This window comes from Glycine soja, chromosome 1 (genome assembly GCF_004193775.1).
Source record: "Glycine soja cultivar W05 chromosome 1, ASM419377v2, whole genome shotgun sequence".
Lineage (NCBI taxonomy): Eukaryota > Viridiplantae > Streptophyta > Magnoliopsida > Fabales > Fabaceae > Glycine > Glycine soja.
Genome location: NC_041002.1, coordinates 13,665,101 through 13,691,913, shown reverse-complemented (window position 1 = coordinate 13,691,913; position 26,813 = coordinate 13,665,101). Strand labels below are relative to the sequence as shown.

At 38.3% G+C, this 26,813-nt stretch overlaps 1 non-coding gene across 1 annotated transcript; it reads right to left on the bottom strand.

Annotated features, from left to right (window-relative positions):
• Positions 1-24,856: 24,856 nt before the first annotated feature.
• Positions 24,857-24,963, bottom strand: LOC114368386. The gene has a single exon (XR_003657332.1). It is a non-coding gene; the product is annotated as a small nucleolar RNA R71 (small nucleolar RNA).
• Positions 24,964-26,813: the final 1,850 nt, after the last annotated feature.

Below are 26,813 nucleotides of genomic sequence, written 5' to 3'. Positions count from 1 at the left end.
TTGGCTGCTAGGCTCGCAATAATGGAGGTTTAGCCTTTCATTGCCACCGTGAGAGGCTTTACACTTTAGGCATTGATGGGGATGGAAGAGGAAGAGGGATGGCTAATGGAGGAGAAGGGGAGAATGGCTAAAGATGGAGGGTTTCCCTTATTAGAGATGCTTAGGCTTTGGATGTATTCAATAGAGAGCTCTGAGTCTCAGTGTCTTTCTCCTTTGCTTCCTACTCCATTTATAGGCCTAAGGTAGCTTAAAATTCATGTGACCTCGCGCTAAGCGCGCCTTTCTGGGCTTAGCGGGTATGACGGTGATCAAGAGCTTAGTGCGGGATTGCGCTAAGCACACCTTTGGGCTTCTTCGTGGGCCTTCTTCATGCTAAAGCTTAGGCTGGCCACTAAGCGAGGCGATGCGTTGGGTCTATCTTATACGATGGGTTTGTCTTGTACGCTAAGCGAGCTATCTCAATCTTCAACTTTTTCTTCAAGGTTTTTCCTTCAAGTTTTTGCATCAATTTTCCTCCAAAGCACTTTCAATTTCCCTTCTTTTAAATCCTGCTAGTCAAGAATTAAAATCTTCATTATTATAACAAAACAACAGTAAAGTAGAGGAATTCTAATCATTCATATTCAAATTTGACTATCAATTAAACCCAAATTTTGCAGTTATCAAACTCCCCCAAATTAAAATCTTTGCTTGTCCTAAAGCAAAAGAAAAATCCTGACAAGTTCTGAATGTACCAATACATGAGATAACTGCGAATCATTTCAAACTTTCCAATGACTAACCCTTGAGCTTATTTGTCATGATTTTGTGATAAAAGCATGAAGAAGTGCAATTGGAGATGGAATAGGTAAGCAAGTAGGAACTTTTTCAAGGCAGATTTACCATACTTCATTCCTCACAAGGCTAGTGTTTCCCTCAGCGAACAAGTGTCTCGGCTATTGTTAGTCGGTGAATACGACTAACTTTTGTGTATAAAACTTATGTAAATTGTATCAAACTCTTCCAATTTATGGTTATTTTGTAGTGTTATAAGTATTTTCTGTTAAGTATAGGTAATAAATACTTAGTACTTCCATTTTGTGTGTTTAATAATCATTTTCTAAGCGCAAGGAAGACTCTGGAAGAAGATGAGTTGTATAGGTTCGCTAAGCGCACCGCTTCAGTCCATCCGCTAAGAGAGAAAGGAACGCGCTAAGCCAAAATTCACTAATGTACGCTAAGCAGTCCATAATTGTGCTAAGCGCATGAGCACGAACAAGGCCACCTATTTAAGCTTGAAATCAGATTTTAGAGAGGGAGTTTGGACTGGGATTCAGAGCTTTGCATGTCTAAAGATTCTAGAGAGAGAAAGTCCAAGTTCCAGAGAGTTTTGAGAGATTTTGTTGTGTGAAGATCTGCAGAGACTAGAGCTTGAAGCAGGAGCCAGTTTGAGAGCTTGAGATGAGTTTGTGAGAGATTGTGAGATCCTAGAGGTGAAGGAGACATCCTCACCACTTGTATTTTTTCAATCTTTCATCTTGTTTTTCTCTTTGTTGTAAAGAAGGCTTCCTGGTTATGGAAAGCTAAATCCTCTGTTGGATCTTCTTTTTAGGTACCTGATGTAAATATATTTCTATCTATTTAATGATGTTTTGTGTGCTCTCTATGCTATCTGCTTTTCACTCTAGTATGTTTTTACCTTGATCACGTATATGCATGCTTTGTTAGGGTCATTCAACAGTGGAAACTAGTCTGATTCTAAAGTCCTTGATAGTACAGGACTAAGTTGTCATACTATAACAAGGAATCGGGGTGCGATAATTTACTTGTGTATGTGTGTCTTAATGCAGTCCTGGTTGAGTTTAGTCCAACAAGAGGAATCTGCGGATGATGCTTGATCAGGGTTAGGCTAAACTATCATGAGGAATCGGGGTTTAGTATCTCAGGAGACACCATAGGAACACATGAGCATTGCTAGATAGAGAATATCTTTTTAGCATCAGGCACCTATTAGGAAGGCCAACGTGTTTTCTACTTGTTTTTACAAATCATTTCTCTCGCGTGATTTTCCTTTTTGCACAAATAGTTTACACACCTTTTCATAGTCACACTTATCTTTACACACCAAACACCTATTTGCTGAAATAGCTTACCAAATAACACAAGTTCCCCGAGAGTTCGATACTCGGTTCTTACCGTTTTATAATACTTGTGCAATCCGGTGCACTTGCTGGTAGCGAACAGCTATGAGTGTTTTTAATCCAACAACTAAAAATAATGTTCCCAACTTTGTACCTTATATGAGTTAATGCAATCATACATACATGTTATGTATCACTAAGGACTTTTTAGGCTTGTAACGTGACTGGGCTAACAAGGAACTCATGATTTTTCTTTGGATTCAAAGTTAGGTTCCCAGAGAGCACACAATCCATATTTTTCTGACAACCCATAGCTCAAATTTCACAGCCCAGACTTATTTGTTTTCTACCCTTAACAACACAAAAGTTCATTTGCACATAGCTGCTTTCAGCTCTTTATTTGTGACATGAATAAACAGTTTTTTTTAAATTGAAATAACAATAGTGTTGTAGCAACTTATCATATACTGCAATTTGCATTTAGATGTGTGCTATTATAAATGTCCCTAAAACAAACATAACCCAAGAGCTCTCCCCCAAATTAGGGGCAACTTTGCCTTAACCCATAAGTGTTCTCCTACAACCTAAGGTATGGTGGTTATTTGATATTAGTTCCATTCGGGTTAGGGTTCAATGACAATTTATACACATTAGGGGGCAAGGGATGTATTCTAGTAATCGGTTGGCTATTTGGCCAAGTGGCTGAGAAAATTAAGAAACAAGGCCTTGATCATTTCCACTTTATGTATCTACTCTAATAGTCTAAGAATCATGCAAAATCAGGAAGTTAAAGACAGTCGTTCTCTCACAATTAAAGGTTTGCACACTCACTGGACATTTATGAAGTACTTAGCTTACCATACCATGATTTTCGTTCAGACATGCTAACCTCTTCACTCATGTGCTTTCGATTCATACTTCATTACTCACAATGACACTTGCTCACACAAGGATTAGAATTTTCACAATAATCTCATCAGTACACCATTCTTTCTCACTCATGGAATCAATTCATCCAGAACATGTCATAACCAATCAGTGAATTATTACGTTTCTATGATGCTTATTATTAAATGACTGAATTTAAACTACTGAAATTAAATTGAAGAAAATAAAAAAAATAAAGAAAACTAAATTAAAGTCTTGATCAAAAGTGGGCCTCTATCCTGAGTTGGTCTTGGATCCCAAGCTCTTTGAGCAGTTGCGATGTCCGCAACATAATCACCATCAGCTCCAGCATTTGCAGCATAATCATTACCAGCGTTAGAGGTGTCTCCCCCTAACAGAGGGTAGTTGGACTCCTAGCCAAGCAACCTATGCAGGCGATGCAATCCTACCCCCCAAGGGTATTGGATAGAAGACTCCAAGAGGATTGGGTTAGAGGTACTAAAGAAGGCCTAAGGGTTCTCATGAACCTTAGGGTAGATTTCTGAGCCCATGGGTCAAGGTTGGATCCACTCTTCTTTGTAAATATTAGAATATGTTTTTTCCTTCTTTTGGGCCTTTTATTTTGGCCATTCTAATAGTATAGGGTTTTAGCCTTGTATTTCAGGGCATTTTGAGTAGTATTTGTAATAGGGAGTTTTTTGTATTTTCATGTATTTTGGCATGAGGGGTGAGCTTAGCTATTACAGGGGGTGTGTGTAGCTAAGTTCTAGCTTCTCATCTCAAGGAGGTGAGCTTAGCTATTAGAGGGATGTTTGTAGCTAAGCTCTAGCTTCTCTAGGAATCTTCTCAAGGAAGCTTCTCAAGGAGGTGAGCTTAGTTATTAGGGGGGTGTGTGTAGCTAAGCTCTAGCTTTTCATGGAAGCTTCTCAAAAAATCTTCTCAAGGAAGTTTCTCAAGGGAGCTTCTCAAAGAAGTTTCTCAAGGAAGCTATCCAGGCTATAAATAGAAGCATGTGTAACACTTGTTGTAACTTTGATGAATGAGAGTCTTGTGAGACACACTTCAAAGTTCAACTTCTCTCCCTCTTTTCCTCCTTCAATTTCTTGCCGCCTCCTCTCTCTCTCTCTCTCTCTCTTTCTTTTCCTCCATTGAAGTTTCCTCTCTAAGCTTCTTATCCATGGCACTCTCTTGGTGGGGAAGCTCCTTCTTCCATGGCTTATTCGCTAGTGGATAGCGCCTCCTCTCACCTCTTTTTCTTTATCTTCCGCTGCATCTCCATGGTGGAAAATCACCATTGAAGGACATCATTGAAGCTCAAAGATCCAGTCTCCATAGAAGCTTCACAAGCAAGCTTCCATCAAGTGGTAATCAGAGCATAAGAGCTTCAAGTAGGTGTTCCTTAAACCTCTATTAATTTTTAGCTTTACCTTCTCCTCCATTATTGTTTCTTCATATTTCTCCATGTATCTCCTCACATGTTTTGTGCTAAATGTAGTTAACATGATTATTTAGAATTTCCACTGTTTAAACTTGCTATAGAAGCTAGATTTGATTTTCTATGGGTCAAATTTCTTGTTCTTGTTCTTGAATTGTGAATTTTATTGAGTTTAGGTTCCTTTGAGTTTTGTCTTGCTGTTTTTTGTGGCTGAAACCTAACCATAAAATTATTACAAAAACATTAAAGTACAAGAAAACCTCAAAAATCTAGAGTGACTTGTTCACCTATTGTAGTTTTGTCATAGAAGTCATGTCTAGTCATGAAACTTGTCACATAAGATTTCTTATGTTGTGCTGAATTTTATTTTTCTTGTTTCTTTGTCTAACTCATTTATTCATGAGTGTATGAAATTCTTTTAGCCTATTAGTTGATTTGAGTCAAATCTTGCATGTTAATTAGTCCTTAACATGTTCATGCAAAATTCTTAGAGAGTCTTTGATTGTGAGCCTTTTCTTGAACTTTTAGGTTTCCTTATGATTGTGTCTATTATGAATTTGAGTTTTGGTGATTGAATTTCTGGCTGAAATTTTGATCCGAAGTGAATATTGAACTCCTAAAACTGTGGTAAACAAGCTAATGTACCATCATTTTCTTCTATTTTCTAAACCCTTTTTGCACCATTTTAATTACTGATTGGTCTTAATTGTCAATTAATTAGGCAGTTTTATTATTTGGGCTCATTTAGCTAATTTGATGTTTTTAATCTAATTTCAGGAATTAATGAAACATTGGGCTTAATCCGGATTTTGGTTATGGGCTTGAAGAGGGCAAATAAAGCAGCGCTTACCTTAGTTAATTTCTAATTAGGAAATTTCGCAATTTTATTTTATGTTGTTCAGTGTTTATTTCGTTTTGGGCCAGAGTATTGTAATAGGGCCCAGTGACTTTGAGTGACTCTTTTTAAATAGCAGCCTTGGGATTCGTGCAAGGCTATTCTGTTATGCTATTTTATTATTCAGAGCTTTTGTTTTAGGTTTTCACGTTTTTCTGTTCTAAGGCTATTGTTTTCGTTCTTAATGCAATTTTCCGTTTTCTGCTTCTAATTACAATTTCGTTCTTGCTTCTTCTTCTACTCTCATTTACGTTTCTGTTTCATTTACATTTCTGTTCATTTACGTTTCTGCTTCATGTTTCATTTGCGTTTTCTGTTTGAATCTATGGAAGGCTAGTTTTTCTAGTGTTGTTTCCTTTTAAGGACGAAGCCCAACTCTCTTTGAGGTTTCGTTTGTAATGTGGTTTCCTGGCAGTTTTCCCTTCACCAGTTATCCCAAATTCGTGAACATTAATCAGTGCACGCTTCGTGTTTGATTAATTGCCTCTGAGCCTAACTTGCGTTCATGCTTAATGGACGAAGGGGTAACTGGTGTATGTGGTGCCTAATCACGTATTGACAACCCTAAGTTGATTTTCGCTTAGTAAATTGAAATAGGGTTGGATTAAGTGGTTGACTGTTAGGGACGAATTCTCCATAACCCAGGATAAGAGAATGGCTTCTGAATCAGAGGAAACAACCCGTTTTTAATATTAGTAGTTTCATATTCCAGTTTACTTGTTCTGCTCTTTAATCACGAAACAAACAAACCCCCCCAATCGTTACTGTTACTGCGCAAGTATATTATGAACATTTGGTTTGTCATTGCTCGTTGGGAAACGACCTAGGATCACTTCCTAGTTACTGCATTTTCATGTTTATTTGATTCGGGTACGGCCTCGATCACAAGCCTAGTGAGTTCAACATATATAGGAAGGTTGAAAGTAAGCCCAAGGCAATCAGTATACCAAGCTTAAAAAATTCAAAGTCTAAAATCGCTGGTGCTGGCAGCTTGGACATATGAACTTGTAAAAAATACTGGGAATTGGTCACTAGGAATTTTGAGCTGAAATTTTTACTGAAGTTTCTAGACATCTAAAAAAAAATTAGAAAAAAAAGAATCAAGTGATTTGGATAAAATGAGAAAATACGAAAAATCACACAAATTGGCAAAAGAAATCAGTATCTAGGAAAAAAAAGTGAAAGGGAAGTGTGCTTGTTGGTTTGGCTCAAAATTTATTCTATAATTGGTGCCTATTTTATACCAATCTTAGTTTTGAAATTTCAATTGAAAATTAGTGTGAAAACAAGTGCCAAAACTAGGGGTTTGTTGAGTTTTTTTTAGTTTTTTTATTCTACTCTAGAGCCATTCTAAGTTTCTCTTTAAGTCCTAGCTTGCTTCTATGTCCTTTTCATTGCTTTAATTGTTAAATAATCCTTGAAAAATTGTCTTGCTTAAACTCTGTTGGTTTAGCTTTCATTTTATTTTTTAGTCTTTGATTATTGCTTGTCTTTTTGTTTCCTTGTTTGTGAGTTTCCATATAGGGAATTGGAAAAGAGGATTAGTGCCATCCATTGAAGAATTTTAGTCAAGAAGCGAGAGGCCAACCACCTTAAGAGATATTGGACTAAGAAGCACTCCAAATTGAGTGAAACACCAAAGAGACAATAGCCACCAAAATTGAGGACCTTTTTGTAATTGGAAATTTATTTGTAATTGGACACTTGTATGTTTACGTTCATTACTTTCAAATTTTGTAACAAAAAGGCCTTTCATTGGAAGTAAGTTGGGGCCTCCAATAGGTCACCCTACTTCCATTTGTGTGTAATAATTTTAGGCAATTTTCCCTTAGGATAATGAGTGCTTTTTTGGAACCTTAAACGAGGTCATCCAAACACTCTTCGAATCTGCCTAGTTTACATCTCTTGCACTTTAATTTCTTGGTTATTTACATAGCTTAATTTCTTTACTAGTCTAGCCTAGTTTATCTTGTTATTGCATAATACTTTCTTCTTGCTTATCACGCTTATCTTGATTTCTTTTAAACCCTAGATTTTACCTTTTTCACACCTCCAACAAGAAAAAACCACAACTTAGGAACCAACATGAGTCATCATTCATCTAGTGTTAACGGTGAGAGTACTAGTCATAAGGACCCTCTATCTAGAATCTTATATGAGTTGAGTTCCCTCAAGTTATGGAAATAAAAACTAGAAAAAAAAGAAAAAGGAAAAGAGAGGGTAGAAATAAAGCAAGATGAGAGGGAACAAATAAGGGAGGAAGAAAGAAGGAAAATACTAAAAGAGTTAAGAAAAGAAAAACATGCCTCCTATAGTAGTCATGACTCTTGCAAGAGCCTAAGTGAAGAACTTCATGACTATTATGAAGGAAGGCATAGGTCACATCTTAGGCCTCACTCCCATAGTAGAGAAAAGGAAAGAAAGCCTCAAGAGGCTAATGTTAACCTCACATACTTCCATGGGAAGGACAATGTAGAGGCTTACTTAGATTGTGAAATAAGGGTAGAGCAACAACTTAAAAGGAAGTCTACTTCAAAATCTTATGGCTCTCACTCATATCCAAAGAAAGACCAAGGTCAAGGCATCTTAGGGGCAGCACCTTCTAAGCCCAAAGATGATAAAGGGAAGACAATAGAAAAGCAATCCCATAAGGCTAGTATGCAAGAGAAGACTAGCTCTATAAAGTGCTTTAAATGTCTTGGAAGAGGACACATTAATTCTCAATGCCCCACCAAGAAAACCATGATTATGAGGGGCCAAGACATTTATAGTACCCAAGATGAGGATACTACTTCACCTTCCTCTAGTGAAAGTGAAGAAGCAAAAAGGGAAGAATCGAGTGAAGAAATCTACCCCCAAGAAGAAGGACAATCTTTAATGGTCAAGTAGGAGTTTAAGGAGGTAAGTGTCTCCTCCAAGAGGTTAGCTAAGAAGGAAATTCATTTTGCAATAAAGATAAAAATTAAAGAAACTTCCCCTCTTAGACAACCTCCACATCTTCTCCTTTGTAAAAGGACAATTGTTAGCACTGCCACACCTCTTGGGCTTGAGGTTATTCCTCAAGTAAAGAAGTTGTTGGATAAAGGTTTGGTTCGTAAGAGCTTAAATCTTTGTGCTTTGTTGCTACCCAAAATAGGTATTATTAGGCACCAAATCTCTAAAATAAGTGATATGATGAATGTGTTGAGTGTTTCCACCCCTTTTGTAAAATCTCTTATGCACCCAACATTTCATGATTTGTGTACATAGGGACTCATTAGGTAGGTTTGTTCTTATTTTTGGTTTTAATGCAAATCTAGGTGCTCATATGGGACACCTAAAGTTTGTCATACTTTTTTGTAGGAATAATCAATATGAAAATACAGGAAAAGGTAAGTTTTATTGCATTACTTTCCTTAATTTTTTAAATAGTGATCAAGGGGTTCTCATGGACCCTAAGAGAATAAAGGTCATTCCTGATTGGCCCATTCCACCAAGTATAAGGGAAATCTGGCGCTGCCATGACTTAACAAACTTTTACAAAAGGTTTGTCCCATATTTTTCTATACTTGTAGCACCACTCATTGAGTTGGTGAGGAACCATGTTTCCTCATGGGAAGATGCCTAGGAGGAAAAGGGTTTTCAGACCTTACCCTACTCTAACATACCCAACACTACTAATATATAGGTTTTTATTCTTTTTACATGTGTCGATAGAAGGAGCCCAGAGTATCAAGAACCTTAGGATTTGAGGTCAAATCCTTTCCAAGGGGGACGAGATGATGCAATCTTACCCCCCAAGGATATTGGATAAAAGACTCCAAGAGGATTAGGCTAGAGCTGCTAAAGAAGGCCCTAGGGTTCTCATGAACCTGAGGGTAGATTTCTAAGCCTATGGGTCAAGGTTGGGTCCACTCTTCTATGTAAATATTAGAATCGTTTTTTCTTTCTTTTGGGCCTTGTATTTTGACCATTCTAATAGTATAGGGTTTTATCCTTGTATTTCAAGATATTTTAAGTAGTCTTTTCAGCAGGGAGTTTTTTGTATTTTGGCATAAGGGGTGAGCTTAGCTATTATAGGGGGGAGTGTAGCTAAGTTCTAGCTTCTCATCTCAAGGAGGTGAGCTTAGCTATTGGAGGGGTATGTGTAGCTAAGCTCTAGCTTCTCTAGGAATCTTCTCAAGGAAGTTTCTTAAGGAAGCTTCTCAAGGAGGTGAGCTTAGTTATTAGAGGGTTGTGTAGCTAGGCTCTAGCTTCTCAGGGAAGTTTCTCAAGGAAGTTTCTCAAGGAAGCTTCTCAAGGAAGCTTCTGATGTAAGCTCCATTGGAACTTGTTGGCCTAGGATCTTCTTCATCAATGGATTCCTTTGCTTCTTAGAAGATGAATGGCAGCGGAATGAAGAAGGAAGAGAGAGTGGAGACGCCACTTCAAGGAGAAGATGAGTCTAGGAGAAGCTCACCACCATAGGAGGCCATGGATAAGAGCTTGGAGGAAGAAGGAGATGAATGAAGGGGGAGGAAGAGAAGAGCACGAAATTTTGTGCTCTAAAAGAGCTCTGAAATCTAAAGTTTAGTATTCAAATGATCAAATTTGAAAAAAATGCACACACATGACCTCTACTTATAGCCTAAGTGTCACACAAAATTGGAGGGAAATTTGAATTTCAATTCAAATTTCACTTGAATTTGAAATTGAATTTGTGGAGCCAAAATTTCACTAATTATGATTAGTGAATTTTAGTTATGGTTCAGCCCACTAATCCAAGATCAATTCCAAGATTCTCCACTAAGTGTGCTTAGGTGTCATGAGGCATGTAAACCATGAAGGACATGCACAAAGTGTGACTATATGATGTGGCAATAAGGTGTAGTAAGCAAATGCTCACCCCCCCCCCCCTCTAAAATTTAATTGGATTGGGATTCTACCAATTCAATTAAATTTTATTTCCCAACACACACATCAAATATTCACTTAGTGCATGTGAAATTACAAAACTACCCCTAATACAAAAACTAGTCTAGGTGCCCTAAAATACAAGGGCTGAAAAATCCTATATTTCTAGGGTATCCTACCTACATTATGGAGCCCTAAATACAAGGATCAAATATAATGACATCCTAGTATAATATGTACAAAGATAATTGGACCTAACCTTGGCCCATGGGCTCAAAAATCTATCCTGAGGTTCATGAGAACCCTAGGGCCTTCTTCAGCAGCTCTAGCCCAATCCTCTTGGAGCCTCTTGCTCATAGATCTTGTGGCCGGTCCCTTCCTAGGGAGGATTGCATCATCCCCTTCCCCTTGAAGAGGATTTGACCTTAAATATGTTAGTTCCTCCTCCTCAATATCAGCTCAACCTGCAAAAGGAATTAAATCAAAAATGTTAAAAGTGATGTTGACTCTATACTCTTCTGGGAGGTCCAACCTATAGGCATTGTTATTGATCCTCTCCAAAACCTGAAGAGGTCCATCCCCTCTGGGGCTAAGCTTGGATTTCCTTTTAGTAGGGAATCTATCCCTCCTAAGATAGAGCCAAACTCAGTCACCCTCATTAAGAACTAGCTCTTTTCTTCCTCTATTGCCTTTAGTTGAATACACATTTTTTTGGTTCTCTATTTGGTTCTTAACCCTCTCATGCAACTTCTTTATAAACTCTTACCTAGATTCCCCTTCTTTATGTATAAAAGAAGTGTCCAGTGGGAGAGGAATGAGGTCTAACGGTGTTATGGGATTGAACCCATAGACAACCTCAAAAGGGAACTGTTTGGTGGTTCTACGAACCCCCTTGTTGTAGGCAAATTCTACATGATGAAGATACTCATCCCAAGACTTATGGTTGCCTTTCAGAAGAGCCCTTAAAAGGGTGGATAAAGACCTATTCACTTTCTTTGTTTGCCCATCAATTTGTGGATGACAAGTGGTAGAGAAAAGAAGTTTAGTTCCTAGCTTAGCCCATAAGGTTTTCCAGAAGTGGCTAAGGAACTTAGCATCTCTATCTGAGACAATGGTCCTAGGCAAACCATGGAGTCTCATAACTTCCCTGAAAAAGAGTTTTGAGATGTGGGAAGCATCATCCACCTTGTGGCATGGTATAAAGTGTGCCATCTTGCTAAACCTATCCACCACCACATAGATAGAGTCTACACCTCTTTGGGTTCTAGGAAGCCCAAGGACAAAGTCCATACTAATGTCTACCCAAGCTGTAGAAGGGATGGGTAAGGGTGTGTATAGCCCATGAGGCATCACCTTAGACTTGGCTTGTAAACAAGCCACACACCTAGTGCAATGCTTATGGACATCTTTCTTTATATGGGGCCAATAAAACTTTTCTTTGAGTAAGACAAGGGTCTTGTCTATCCCAAAGTGGCCCATGAGCCCACCCTCGTGGCTATCTTTCACAAGTAATTTCCTAATGGATCCTTGGGGTATGCAAAGCTTTCCCTCTTTGAACAAATACCCCTCAGCCAAATAGAATCCGTCTTGGGCCTTTTTCCCATAACTCTCGTAAATGGGAGAGAAATGTTCATCTAAAGCATACAAATCCCTAATATTATCAAATCCTAAAATTTGGGCTCCTAAGGAGCAAAACAATGTGTGTCTCCTAAAGAGGGCATCAGCTACCACATTTGTTGTTCCCTTTTTGTATTTGATAACATATGGAAATTGCTCTAGGTACTCTACCCATTTTTGCATGCCTCTTGTTTAACTTGCTTTGCCCTCTAATGTACTTAAGTGATTGATGATCACTATGAATGACAAATTCCTTGGAAACAAGGTAATGTTCCCAAGTTTGGAGGGCTCTTATTAAGGCATAAAGCTCTTTATCATAGGTGGGGTAGTTGAGGGTGGCACTATGAAGTTTTTCACTAAAATAAGCAATAGGATGCCCACCTTGTAACAATACAGCTCCAACTCCCACTCCAGAGGCATCACATTCTAGCTCAAAAGTTTTAGAAAAGTCAGGAAGAGCTAGAACAAGTGCCTTAGTAAGCTTTTCTTTGAGCAAAGCAAAGGCTTGCTCTTATTTTTCACCCCAGGTAAATGCCACATTCTTCTTCACTAGCTCATTGAGAGGTGATGCAATTGTAGAGAAATTAGGAACGAACCTTCTATAGAAGCTTGCTAACCCATGGAAGCTCCTAATATCTCCAACACTTTTGGGGTGCGCCATTCTTGGATGGCGTTGATTTTCTTAGGGTCCACTTGGACCCCATTTCTACCAACTACAAAACGTAAGAAAACTATATTATCTACACAAAAGGTACACTTCTCTATATTTGCATAGAGGGTGTTTTTCCTAAGGACTGAAAGAACTTGCCTGAGATGTCCTAAGTGATCATCAAGGCTCCAACTGTACACTAAAATATCATCAAAATAAACAACTACAAATCTACCTATGAAATCCCTTAAGACATGATACATAAGTGATGTGCCATTATTTTCTCCTATTTCTTAACCCTTTTTGCACCATTTTAAGTACTAAATAATCTTAATTGTCAAATTAATTAGGCAGTTTTATTATTTGGGTCCATTCAGCTAATTTGATGTTTTTAATATAATTTCAGGAATTAATGAAGCATTGGGCTTGAATCCAGAATTAGGCTTGGACTTGAAGAGGGCAGACTATTTTATTCTACAAAATTTTATCTTATCTAGACTTTATGTTATCTAGATATTATTTAGATTTGATCTCATCTAGATATTAATTCATCTAGATCTTATCTTATCTTATCTAGATTTGATTTTATTTTATTTATGGGCTTGGATTTAAAATAGATTTGTAAGCTTTGGGGCTGGAAAACTATATAACAACACCAAGGTTCTAGTTTAGGCCCCTCTCTTCTCTTTCTCCTTTTTTTTCGTTTTTGCAATTCCAGTTCTGACTTTTGGTTTTAGCAATAAAATTTCGTTCTTCAATCTATAATTTCATTCTCTATTGATTAATGGAAGGCTAAGTCCCCAGCGTTGTTTTCTCTTGAGGATCAAGCACAGTTCTCTTTGAGGTTTTATTATTACTGTTAAATTATGTTTAGTTTTTCCTCTTCACTAATTACTCTGCATTTGTTGCTATTAATTCATGCATTCTTAGTGCTTGATTAATTGTCTCTATGCTTAATTTACGTTCATGCTTAATGATCATTTATGAGTAATTGGTGTATGTGTTGCTTAATCACATAATGAATGCCTTATGTTAAATTTTGCTTAGTAATTTAATTTAGGGTTGGATTAAGTGGTTGAACTGAATAAGGATAAAATCTCGTAACCTAGGATAAGAGACTTGCTTGTGAATCAAGGGGAAACAACGTGTTTTAATTCTAATATTTTCTAATTCACATCTATTCGTTGTTTAATTTACAAAAGCAAACAATCCCCCCCCATTCGTTACTATTTTTCCTACTATTTGTTATGAACATTTGGTGTATCATTGCTTGTAGGGAAACGACCTAGGATCACTTCCTAGTTACTGCATTTTAATGTTTATTTGATTCGGGTACGACCTCGATCAATAAGTCTCATAAAGGTGCTTGGTGCATTAGTGAGCCCAAAAGGCATCACTAACCATTCATACAAACCAAACTTGGTCTTGAAAGTGGTTTTCCACTCATCACCCTTTTTCATCCTAATTTGGTGATACCCACTTTTAAGGTCAATTTTTGAAAAGATATTGGCACCATGCAACTTATCAAGCAAATCATCAAGTCTAGGAATGGGGTGCCTATACTTTACAGTAATGTTGTTGATGGCCCTACAATCTGTACACATTCTCCATGTACCATCCTTTTTGGGCACCAACAACACCGGCACAGCACATGGGCTTAGGCTCTCATGGACCCAGCCCTTCTCCAACAATTCTTTAACCTGAGACTCTATCTCCTTAGTCTCCTGAGGGTTAGTCCTATAGGCTGGCCTATTAGGAAGGCTTGCTCCTGGGACTAAATCTATTTGGTGTTCTATTCCCCTTAAAGGAGGTAACCCAGGGGGTATCTCTTTGGGAAATATATCACCAAATTCATGTAAGAGTTCTTGGACCTTTGCGGGTAAGGTCTCAAATGCAGGAATTGTGGCAATGCTAAGGGAAGTTTCCCTTGATAGGAGAAGGTAGAAAGATTCTTTAAGAAGGAGTGCTCTTTTAATATCACCTTTTGTTGCAAAATGATTTTCCTTCTTAACAATCTTTTTGGAGGAATCATTTTCCTCTTTTTCCTTCCCCTTGGCCTTTGAAGACAAGGCCTTACTATCCTTCTTTTTCTTTTGTTTTTCTAGTTTTTCTTCCTCATCCCTCTTATCTTTCATAGTTAGTTGATCTTTGGCCACCTGTGAAGGTGTTTGAGGATGCAACACAAATTTAGTGCCAAGATGGATGAGGGTAATCTCATTAGTTAGGCCATTGTAAATTATCTTCCTATCAAATTGCCACGGCCTTCCTAAAAGAATATGTCCTGCCTCCATGGGAACTATATCATAATTAACTTCATCCTTATATGTCCCAGTGGAGATAGGTACCTTCACTTGTTGGTTAACTATCATTTCCCCTTGCTCATTGAGCCATTGAAGTTTATAAGGTTTTGGGTGGGGAATGATAGTGAGGTTCAACTTGGAAACTAATCTTGTGCTATAACAATTGCAACAAGATCCACTATCCACAATGAGAGAACAAGTTTTATCTAAAATTCTGCATCTTGTATGAAAGATGTTCTCTCTTTGGGATTGAGATAGATCACAAGATTGACCTCCAAGGAGCCTTCTAACCATTAAGAGGTCACCTTCTTCTTGGGGGTTGACTTCCTCACTAGACTCTTCACCCCTTACTTCATCTTCACTTCCACTAAAGGAAGGGAAAGAAGTAGTCTCCTCTTGACCACTATAAATGTCTTGAACCCTCATGATCATGGTTTTCTTTGTGGGGCATTGAGAGGCAGTGTGACCTCTCCCAAGACATTTGAAGCATTTAATGTTGCTAGTCCTTTCTTGGGAACTAGTCTTAGGAGTGTATTTCTCTATGGTCTTACCCTTATCTTCCTTCGGTTTTGAAGGTGCAACCCCTAAAATTCCATGGGCTTGGTCCTTCCTTGGATAAGAGTGAGAGCCATAAGATTTTGAAGAAGGCTTTCTTTTAAGTTGTTGCTCCACTCTTATACAAAGATGGACTAGCTCATCTAGGTCCCTATATGGAAGGAGTTCAACCTTGTCCCTCACTTCCATATTAAGCCCACTAAGGAACCTAGCTATGCTTGTTCTTTACTCCTCCCTAAGTCTAGCTCTTAAAAGGAGTAGTTCCATTTGTTGTCTATATTCTTCAACATTCATACTCCCTTTTATAAGCCTTTGGAGCTTGTCCATAAGCTCCCTTTCATAGTAGGAGGGAATATGCCTCTTCCTAAGGGCACTCTTAAGATCATTCCAATACTCTACTGGAGGATCCCCATGAATCCTTCATTCCCTAACAAGGGAAGTCCACCAATAGAGGGAGTACCCTTGAAAGCTAAGGGTAGCCAATGGAACTTTTCTCTCTTCACTAATATGATGGCAAGCAAAGAGTTGTTCAACCTTCATTTCCAAATCTAGGTAGGCCTCAACATTATCTTTTCCATGGAAATATGGGAGGCTAATGTTAACCTCTTGAGGCCTTCTATCCTTTTCTCTTCTTTGGGAATGATGTTTAGTATGTGAACTATGGCCCCCTCTATAATAGTCGCTAAGTTCTTCACTTAAACTCTTGCAAGAGTCATGACTACTATAGGAGGCATGTTTTTCTCTTTTCATTTCTTTCATTATTTTTCTTCTTTCTTCCTCTCTTATTTTCTCTCTTTCATCTTGACTTATTTCTTCCACTCTTTTTTTACCTTTTTCTTTTCTCTCTTGTTTTTCTTTCCATAACTTAAGGGATCTCATCTCATCTAATATCTTATACAAGGGGTCCTTAAGAGTAGAACCCTCACCATTAACACTAGATGAAGAATGAAGACTCATGTTGGTTCCTAAGTTATGGTTCTTTCTTGTTGGGGGTTTGAAAATAAAAGGTAAAAGAAACTATGATTGAAACTAGCCAAAATAAACACTAAAAGAGGTGTGAAAGATAAGGTAAAAACTAATTGGTAAAAGGCAAGCTACCTAGGTGGTTTGACAATGGAGAGTAAAGGAAATAAGCTATGAAAGTAAGCAAGAAATGCAAACTAGGCGAATCCTAAGAGTGTTTGGATAACCTCATTTAAGGTTCCCAACAAAACACTCACTATCCTAAGGGAAAATTGCCTAAAATTATTACACACAAATGGAAGTAGGGTGACCTATTGGAGGCTCCCAACTTACTTCCAATGAAAGGCCTTTTTGTTACAAAATTTGAAAGCAAAGCAAATTGCCAATTACAAAATTACAAAAAAAAAAGTCCTTAATTGTGGTGGCTATTCTCTCTTTGGTGTTTCACTCAATTTGGAGTTCTTCTTAGTCCAATAGCTCTTAAGGTGGTTGCCCCTTGCTTCTTGACTCAAATTCTTCAAGGTATGGCACCAACCCTCCTTTCCAATTCCCTATATGGCAACTCACAAGCAAGGAAACAAAGAGACAAGCAATAACCAAAGACCAAAAGAAAATGAAATGAAAGCTAAACCAATAGAGTTTTAACAAGACAAATTTTCAAGGATTATTCAAAAATTAAAGCAATGAAAAGCACACAAAAGCAAGCTAGGACTCAAAGAGAAACCTAGAATGGATCTAGAGTAGAGTAGAAAAACAAAAAAAAAAAAAAACTCAAGAAACCTCTAGTTTTGGCACTTGTTTTCACAGTAATTTTCAATTGAATTTCAGAACTAGGATTGTTATAAAATAGTCACCAATTATAGAACAAATTTTGAGCCAAAACAAAAAGCACACTTCCCTTTCACTTTTTTTTCTTTTCCCGGACACTGATTTTTCTGCCAACTTGTGTGATTTTTCTTATTTTTTCCTTTAATCCAAATCGATTGGTTCTTTTTTCATAATTTTGGTCCCGATGTCTATAAAATTCAGTAAAACTTTCAGCTTAAAACACGTAGTTACCAATTCCAAGTAGTTTATACAAGTTCGTATGTTCAAGCTGCCAACACCAGCGATTTCAAACTAGAAATCAAGAGTAGTGTTTATGTTGCTTAAGGCTTGGATAGTTACAATTTGTGTTTGCTTATGCTCAATTATCTTGAATAACACAATTCAAGAGAGCTTAAGACTTATTTTGATTCACAAATCCAGCCACAAATCAGCACCACAACTCAACTTCATCATAGGCATCATGTAGGAAACTTAGAAAACAAAAAGAAAAAGAGTTCAACAACAAGACTACTCCTAGGAATTGATTTAGAACATGTTATGAACTAAATAACATGCATGAATTAGACTCAAAATTCAAAAGATAGGCTAAGAATGACAAGAATACATGAACAAATGTATCTAGAATTCAATCAACAAAAATAAAAATTCAACACAAACTTAGAACATAATGTGACAATTACTATGACTAAACATTACTCTAAGACAACATGGATTAAGTGATTTACACTTAGATTTTTGTGTTTTTTTTCTAATCAATATTTTGGAATAAAATTTAGATCTAAGGTTCAGCACAAGAATATTATGAATGAAAAATGATAGAACCTAAAATCAACACAAAAACATGATTCAAGAGTAGATCTACCATAGAAATGCAAGAACAAGTGTAGATCTAAGATTTAATCGGTTTATTTTTCTTAATCTACTCTAAACAGCACTAAACCACAAGACAATGGAGGATATACATGGAGAATAAGATGAAGAACTAGGAATTAAAGAGAATTCACCGAACAAAAAGATAGAGGAAGCAAAAGAACATCACCTAGATGAAGATCCTGCTCTGATACCACATGATGTAAGCTCCATTGGAGCTTGTAGGCCTATGATCTTCTTCATCAATGGATTCCTTTGCTTCTTGGAAGATGAATAGCAGCAGAATGGAGAAGGAAGAGAGAGAGGAGACGCCACTTCAAGGAGAATATGAGTCTAGGAGAAGTTGACCACCATAGGAGGCCATGGATAAGAGCTTGGAGGAAGAAGGAGACGAATGAAGGGGGAGGAAGAGAAGAGCACTAAATTTTGTGCTCTAAAAGAGCTCTAAAATCTGAAATTTAGTATTCAAATGATCAAAGTTGAAAAAATGCACACACATGACCTCTATTTATAGCCTAAGTGTCACACAAAATTAGAGGGAAATTTGAATTTCAATTCAAATTTCACTTGAATTTGAAATTGAATTTGTGGAGCCAAACTTTGGAGCCAAAATTTCACTAATTATGATTAGTGAATTTTAGTTATGGTTCAGCCCACTAATCCAAGATCAATTCCAAGATTCTCCACTAAGTGTGCTTAGGTGTCATGAGGCATGTAAAGCATGAAGGACATGCACAAAGTGTGACTATATGATGTGGCAATAAGGTGTAGTAAGCAAGTGCTCACCCCTCCCCCCCCCCCCCCTAAAATTTAATTGGATTGGGATTCTACCAATTCAATTAAATTTTATTTTCCAACACACACATCAAATATTCACTTAGTGCATGTGAAATTACAAAACTACCCCTAATACAAAAACTAGTCTAGGTGCCCTAAAATACAAGGGCTGAAAAATCCTATATTTCTAGGGTATCCTACCTACATTATGGAGCCCTAAATACAAGGATCAAACATAATGACATCCTAGTCTAATATGTACAAAGATAATTGGAGCCTCTTGCTCATGGCTCTAGTGACTGGTCCCTTACTAGGGAGGATTGCATCAACTTCTTAAGGAAGTTTCTCAAGGAAGGTACCTAGGCTATAAATAGATGCATATTGTCATACCCTAATTTCGTCTGGGGATTATTACTTGATGATATGCAACCTTTGATCGGCCGCTTTGGGATACTTGGCATCCTTTGTTTCACAATATGTGAAGTCCCGAGACATGCCGGAAATCAAGAGGAAGCAGGCTTACGCGATCCGTGAAATTCCGCAATGTGGCGGAAACCAAAAGGAGGTATTTTTGCGCAATCCGTGAGTTTCCGTAACTTCTTTGAAAGCTAAAAAAGAGTAAATAAGTGATCCGTGAGGATTCGTAACCTTACGGAAAGAAAATAGGTGTCTATACGAAATTCGTAAAGTTTCGTAACGTTACGGAAAAAGAATTACCAAAAAAAGTAGAAGGGGTGCATTTAGTAAAAAGGGGGGTACAAATAGCAATCAGGCCCACTTGGGCCTTCCAGTTTCTTCCTCCAGAAGGCGGTTGCTTCTGGAGAAAGCAACCTTGCTTGCCTGGGCGAGCTGGGTGGCAAGCTCCTCCCCTATTTTGCTATAAATAGGGGAAGGAGTGAAGAGGAAAGGGGTTCAGCCTTCTTGGCACTTATTATTCTCTCGAAATTGCTAAGGAAAATTGTTTCCGTGAAGAAAATCCAAGCCGAGGCGCTTCCGTAACGTTTCCGTGAGTAATTACGTGAAGATTTTCAACCGTTCTTCGACATTCATCATTCGTTCTTCATTTTCTTCAGTCTTCAACTGGTAAGTACCTCAAACCGAGCTTTTCAATTCATTCTATGTACCCGTGGTGGTCCACATTTTGTTTCATGTATTTTTATTCTCGTTTTCATTTACTTTCCGTACCCCCTTTTGACGTGCTTCAGTCATTTATTTAAGTCATTTATCGCATAATCAAAAAATAAAATAAATTTCCACCGATCATTTGATTTGTAATATCCGTTAATTTCTGTTAAAATGAATTCCGACCGTTCGATCGTGCCGTAACCACGTTGGAAATCAAAAAAGAGGTAAAATAATAATATAATAATAAAAAAAATACCTTTTAGTAAAATAAAGCGAAAAATCAATCGGACGTTTTCTCTTTGGGATTTCTCATTCTTAATCGATTGACTAATAACTAAAGTGAAACTAAGGTTAAAATCAACTCGTCTAGTCAAGCTCGTCCACAAAAAAGGTCACTAAATGGGGTTTGGAAGTTTATCATTTCAGTTTTCCTTATCAAGTAAATGGATCATTTTTAAGGTCCAACACCTTAAAATGATCACTTTTCAAATAAAAAAATCACTTGATTCACTCTTAAGAAAGAACTACGTAGGTCTGATTTCCTCTTCGATGGAGGGTACGTAGGAGCAAAAGCCCCGCTTTTGTCGACCTCAAAAAAATAAAAAGAAATAAAAGTTAAGGTAATACAATTTCCACAATTCTAAAAAATAGGTTGTTGTCCTTTGAGACAAACGTGAGAGGTGTTAATACCTTCCTCAAACGTAAATACAACTCCCGAACTTAGAAGTTTCATTTTGACCGATTTCCTTCGGTTTTTTCTGACGTTTCCCACAAATAAACGTTGGTGGCGACTCCGCGCATCTTTCCTCCTTTAGGAAGCGCACCCGTGAGTCTCGCCTCGCTCGCCCACAAAAGGGCATGTTGCGACAGTTGGCGACTGCACTACGGACCTTTTCGTGAGTTAGGCCTATTCTAAAGGAATTGTGGAATTATGAAACCTTGTGTGTGCATTTATTGAACTGTGTAAAATGTAAATAACTGTTGTCTATTTCGCATTCTTTACACTGCATTCTAAGCACCCACGGGTTTGAGTAAAAAAGGGGCCCTATACCCGGGTTCATGGGAATTTAAGGAGTGGAGGTGAATCTATCATCATGCTAGGTCTCCGACTTGCTTGATAATAGTGAAACCTCGTCTAGAGCTTTCTCTCTTTATAATGTGTTGTCGCTGGTATTCCATACCGCCACAATATTATTATCTTGAGTGATGATACCTCTAGAAAACAGCCGTGTGAATTATGAATTGTTGGGTAGTAGTTATTAGAGACCCGTAGATATTGTCCTATAGGTTCCCAAATAGGGGCAAAGAGCAAACATGCTCTGTGCCATTCGTTCTCGTGCATTTTTTTGGTAAATAGAACTAGTTTATAGTTTTGCTAGTGATGTTTGGTTTCTTTAGAGTAATACATAACCTTTTTAATACTACGTTGAGGTGCCATCATGCCCAAAACGTAGCATTAAAATTGGATCTATGCGGTCTCGTATGTGTGAATTACCCCTTTGTGTTGTTTTCTTTACGTTTAATGCATACGCATTGCATCATTCATGTCGGAGTCTTGATCCACCCCTTTTTTAGGTAAATGATGGGGACAAATCAAAACGGCAAAAGGTTTTATCAAGTCAAGGTTAAAAGTCTAGATGTCACCAGCCTCAAGGAATTGGGACAATTGATGGGACCTCTCCAAAGGCAAGCCTTCCGCAAAGTGTACGGAAAGATTCTAGATTTGACCACAGCAGAGGTATTTACGGAAGCTGTCGTATCCCTCGCCCAATACTATGACCAGCCGTTGAGGTGCTTCACGTTTAGGGACTTCCAAATGGTACCAACTATTGAAGAGTTTGAGGAAATACTAGGATGCCCTCTTGGGGGAAGAAAACCGTATCTTTTCTCCAGGTTTCTTCCCTCCTTGAACAAGATTGCAGCTGTGGTCGGGGATTCGGCAAAAGAGTTGGATCGCATGAAGCAAACTCGCAACGGCGTAGTAGGCCTGCCACGGAAATACTTGGAAGGCAAGGCAAGGGATATGGCGAGCCAAGAGAAGTGGGGCCCGTTTGCGGATATACTAGCTTTGTTGATTTTTGGGGTTGTCCTCTTTCCGAACAAGGACGGTTTGGTGGACTTAGCTGCGATTGATGCTTTCCTCGCATATCACCATAGCAAGGAAAGTCCAGTGGTGGCTATCTTGGCAGATTTGTTTGACACCTTTGACCGGAGGTGTGAGAAAAACAGTGCATGGATTGTCTGTTGTTTACCCGTTCTCTGTGTGTGGTTGGTTTCACACATATTCCAACAAGACACAAGACACCCGTGTTCGCTTCAAAGTTATCGCTCATGCGCCGAAAAAGGAAGAGTCGATTGGGACCAATGATGTGCCATCATTTTCTTCTATTTTCTAAACCCTTTTTGCACCATTTTAATTATTGATTGGTCTTAATTGTCAATTAATTAGGCAGTTTTATTATTTGGGCTCATTTAGCTAATTTGATGTTTTTAATCTAATTTCAGGAATTAATGAAACATTGGGCTTAATCCGGATTTTGGTTGTGGACTTGAAGAGGGCAAATAAAGCAGCGCTTATCTTAGTTAATTTCTAATTAGGAAATTTCGCAATTTTATGTTGTTCAGTGTTTATTTCGTTTTGGGCCAGAGTATTGTAATAGGGCCCAGTGACTTTGAGTGACTCTTTTTAAATAGCTGCCTTGGGATTCGTGCAGGGCATTCTATTCTGTTATGCTATCCATTATTCAGAGTTTTGTTTGAGGGTTTTTCATTTTTCTGTTTTGCTGCTTCTGAGTTCGTAATGCAATTTTACGTTTTCTGCTTCTAATTACAATTTCGTTCTTGCTTCTTCTTTTACTCTCATTTACGTTTCTGTTCCATTTTACGTTTCCGTTCATTTACGTTTCTGCTTCATGTTTCAATTGCGTTTTCTGTTTGAATCCATGGAAGGCTAGATTTTCTGGTGTTGTTTCCTTTTGAGGACGAAGCCCAACTCTCTTTGAGGTTTCGCTTGTAATGTGGTTTCCTGGGAGTTTTCCCTTCACCAGTTATCCCAATTTCGTGAATATTAATCAGTGCACGCTTCGTGTTTGATTAATTGCCTCTGAGCCTAACTTGCGTTCATGCTTAATGGACGAAGGGCTAACTGGTGTATGTGGTGCCTAATCACGTATTGAAAACCCTAAGTTGATTTTCGCTTAGTAAATTGAAATAGGGTTGGATTAAGTGGTTGACTGTTAGGGACGAATTCTCCATAACCCAGGATAAGAGAGTGGCTTCTGAATCAGAGGAAACAACCCGTTTTTAATATTAGTAGTTTCGTATTCCATTTTATTTGTTCTACTCTTTAATTACCAAACAACCAAACCCCCCCCATCGTTACTGTTACTGCAAGCATATTATGAACATTTGGCTTGTCACTGCTCGTTGGGAAACGACCTAGGATCACTTCCTAGTTACTGCATTTTCATGTTTATTTGATTCGGGTACGGCCTCGATCAAATTTGGCGCCATTGCCGGGGAGCAGTGTCCAAAGGTTCATAATAGCTAGCTAGTGTTGTGTGTTTAATCCTTTCGTGTTTTAATTGTTAGTATTGTGTTAGTATGTGTGTTAGTGTTGATTAGTGTCTTGGTATTTTGTTTAATGTGTGTTCTGTTTCAGTTTTACCATTAAGCGTTTCCCCTGTTTCAGTCTTGGGTGTTTTGCTGTGAAGATTGTGCTTGAAAACAGAGTAGTAGTAGAAATCAGCTTGCGGAAAAACAGAGTAGTAGTAGAAATCAGCTAGAGACGGATTTTAGCGACCACCCATGCTGAATTATTTGGGATTTTTTGTTTTAGTAGCTAGGGTTGTTATTTTTGGCTGAATTGTTTTGTGGTAACTTCTTTTAATCCATATTTTGTGGGAAAAATAGCTAGAGCCTTTAGTTTGGTCAGATTTGGAAGTTCCAAAAAACTAGCAAATTTTGTGTTTGTCAAAACTTCAAATGGCCATAACTTTTGCTCCGGTTATCAGAATCGCAATTATTATGTATGCATTTGGGGTAGAAAAAAATTTCCTACGCCGTGGCAGCATGCCGTAGGCCGGCTGAGGTCTCCATCGTCCAAAAAAAGCGATTCTGTCAAAAGTTTTTTATTTTTCAAGTTTTATTCACTTATTTTTCTTAACCTACCAATTTTAGCTTTCATAGTTAGACTTTGAATTTTCGTCTGAGATTTTTTGTGCTATCTTCTCATCATTTTATAAGGTTGCTCACAAAATTTCAAGTCATTTGGATATCATCTGAGGGTAGCTGTAGTTCAAACCTACACCTTTATTTACATGACAAGGCAACTAGTTGTGTGCATGCTGAATGTAGTGTATGACTAGAGGCAATCCATCTGACTTACAACCCTTTGATCCTGAGATAGATAGGACATTTTATAGATTAGTTAGGCATCGTTTTATACCTTTTGATCATTCTGAGCATTCCATAACTGGTGAATCTGTGCATTCTGTTATTGGTGATTTTGAACATCCTGATCTTGAGCATTATAATTTTGAGCATTCTGATTCTGAGCATTCTGATTTTGCACATTCTGAGAACATGGCATAACCTCCACCTCGTGAGAGGACTCTAAGGGAAATGGCTGCACCTGATTTCACCTATGAAAGCTTGTGCATCCAATACCCTGATGAGGATGTCCCATATGTTCTTAAAACTGGACTGATTCATTTGCTTCCAAAGTTTCATGGCCTTGCAGGTGAAGACCCGCACAAACATTTGAAAGAATTTCACATTGTCTGCTCCACCATGAAACCCCCAGATGTCCAAGAGGATCACATATTTCTGAAGGCTTTTCCTCACTCATTAGAGGGAGTGGCAAAGGACTGGCTGTATTACCTTGCTCCAAGGTCCATCACGAGCTGGGATGACCTTAAGAGAGTATTCTTAGAAAAAATTTTCCCTGCTTCCAGGACCACAGCCATCAGGAAGGATATCTCAGGTATTAGACAACTCAGTGGAGAGAGCCTGTATGAGTACTGGGAGAGATTTAAGAAACTATGTGCCAGTTGCCCCCACCATCAGATTTCAGAACAGCTTCTTCTCCAATACTTTTATGAAGGACTCAGTAATATGGAGAGAAGTATGATAGATGCTGCCAGTGGTGGAGCCCTTGGAGACATGACTCCTGCTGAAGCCAGAAATTTAATTGAGAAGATGGCCTCCAACTCCCAGCAGTTTAGTGCCAGAAATGATGCCATAGTCATTAGAGGAGTGCATGAGGTAGCTACAAACCCATTTGCATCATCTGAAACTAAGAAGCTTGAAGGCAAACTGGATGCGTTGGTCAACTTGGTAACCCAGCTGGCCTTGAATCAGAAATCTGTACCTGTCGCAAGGGTTTGCGGTTTGTGCTCCTCTGCTGACCACCATACAGACCTTTGCCCTTCCATGCAGCAACCTGGAGCAATTGAGCAGCCTGAAGCTTATGCTGCAAATATTTACAATAGACCTCCTCAACCTCAACAGCAAAATCAACCACAGCAGAACAATTATGACCTTTCCAGCAATAGATACAACCCTGGATGGAGGAATCACCCTAACCTCAAATGGTCCAGCCCTCAGCAACAACAACAGCAGCCTGCTCCTTCCTTCCAAAATGTTGTTGGCCCAAGCAGACCATACATTCCTCCACCAATCCAACAACAGCAACAACCCCAGAAACAGCCAACAGTTGAGGCCCCTCCACAACCTTCCCTCGAAGAACTTGTGAGGCAAATGACTATGCAGAACATGCAGTTTCAGCAAGAGACCAGAGCCTCCATTCAGAGCTTAACCAATCAGATGGGACAATTAGCTACTCAATTGAATCAACAACAATCCCAGAATTCTGACAAGCTGCCTTCTCAAGCTGTCCAAAACCCCAAAAATGTCAGTGCCATTTCATTGAGGTCGGGAAAGCAGTGTCAAGGACCTCAACCCGTAGCACCTTCCTCATCTGCAAATGAACCTGCCAAACTTCACTCTATTCCAGAAAAAGGTGATGACAAAAATCTACCTAACAATTTCTGTGCAGGTGAATCTTCTTCCACAGGTAATTCTGATTTGCAGAAGCAGCACATTCCCCCTCTTCCATTCCCTCCAAGAGCAGTTTCCAACAAAAAAATGGAAGAGGCAGAGAAAGAGATCTTGGAAACGTTTAGAAAAGTAGAAGTAAACATACCTCTGTTGGATGCAATAAAGCAAATTCCAAGATATGCCAAATTCTTGAAGGAGCTGTGCACTAATAAGCGGAAGCTTAAAGGAAGTGAACGAATTAGCATGGGCAGAAATGTCTCCGCATTGATTGGTAAATCTGTTCCTCAAATTCCTGAAAAATGCAAAGATCCAGGTACATTCAGCATACCTTGTATCATAGGGAATAGTAAGTTTGACAATGCCATGCTAGATTTAGGAGCTTCTGTTAGTGTTATGCCTCTGTCTATTTTTAATCCTCTATCTCTAGGCCCCTTGCAGTCAACTGATGTGGTAATTCATTTAGCTAATAGAAGTGTTGCCTACCCTGTTGGTTTCATAGAAGATGTCTTAGTTAGAGTTGGTGAACTGATTTTCCCTGTTGATTTTTATATTTTGAATATGGAAGATGGATTTTCTCAAGGATCAGTTCCCATCATTCTAGGAAGACCCTTTATGAAAACTGCTAGAACTAAGATAGATGTTTATGCAGGCACACTGTCTATGGAATTTGGTGACATAACTGTTCATTTTAATATTCTGGATGCTATGAAATACCCATCTGAAGATCTTTCTGTATTTCGTGCTGAAATAATTGACCATGTTGTTGATGAATACATGACTGATCTTTATTCTAATCTGCATGCCTCTCACTCTTCATGCATTGAGTCTGAAATTGTACTTGATCATATGTCTAAATTTG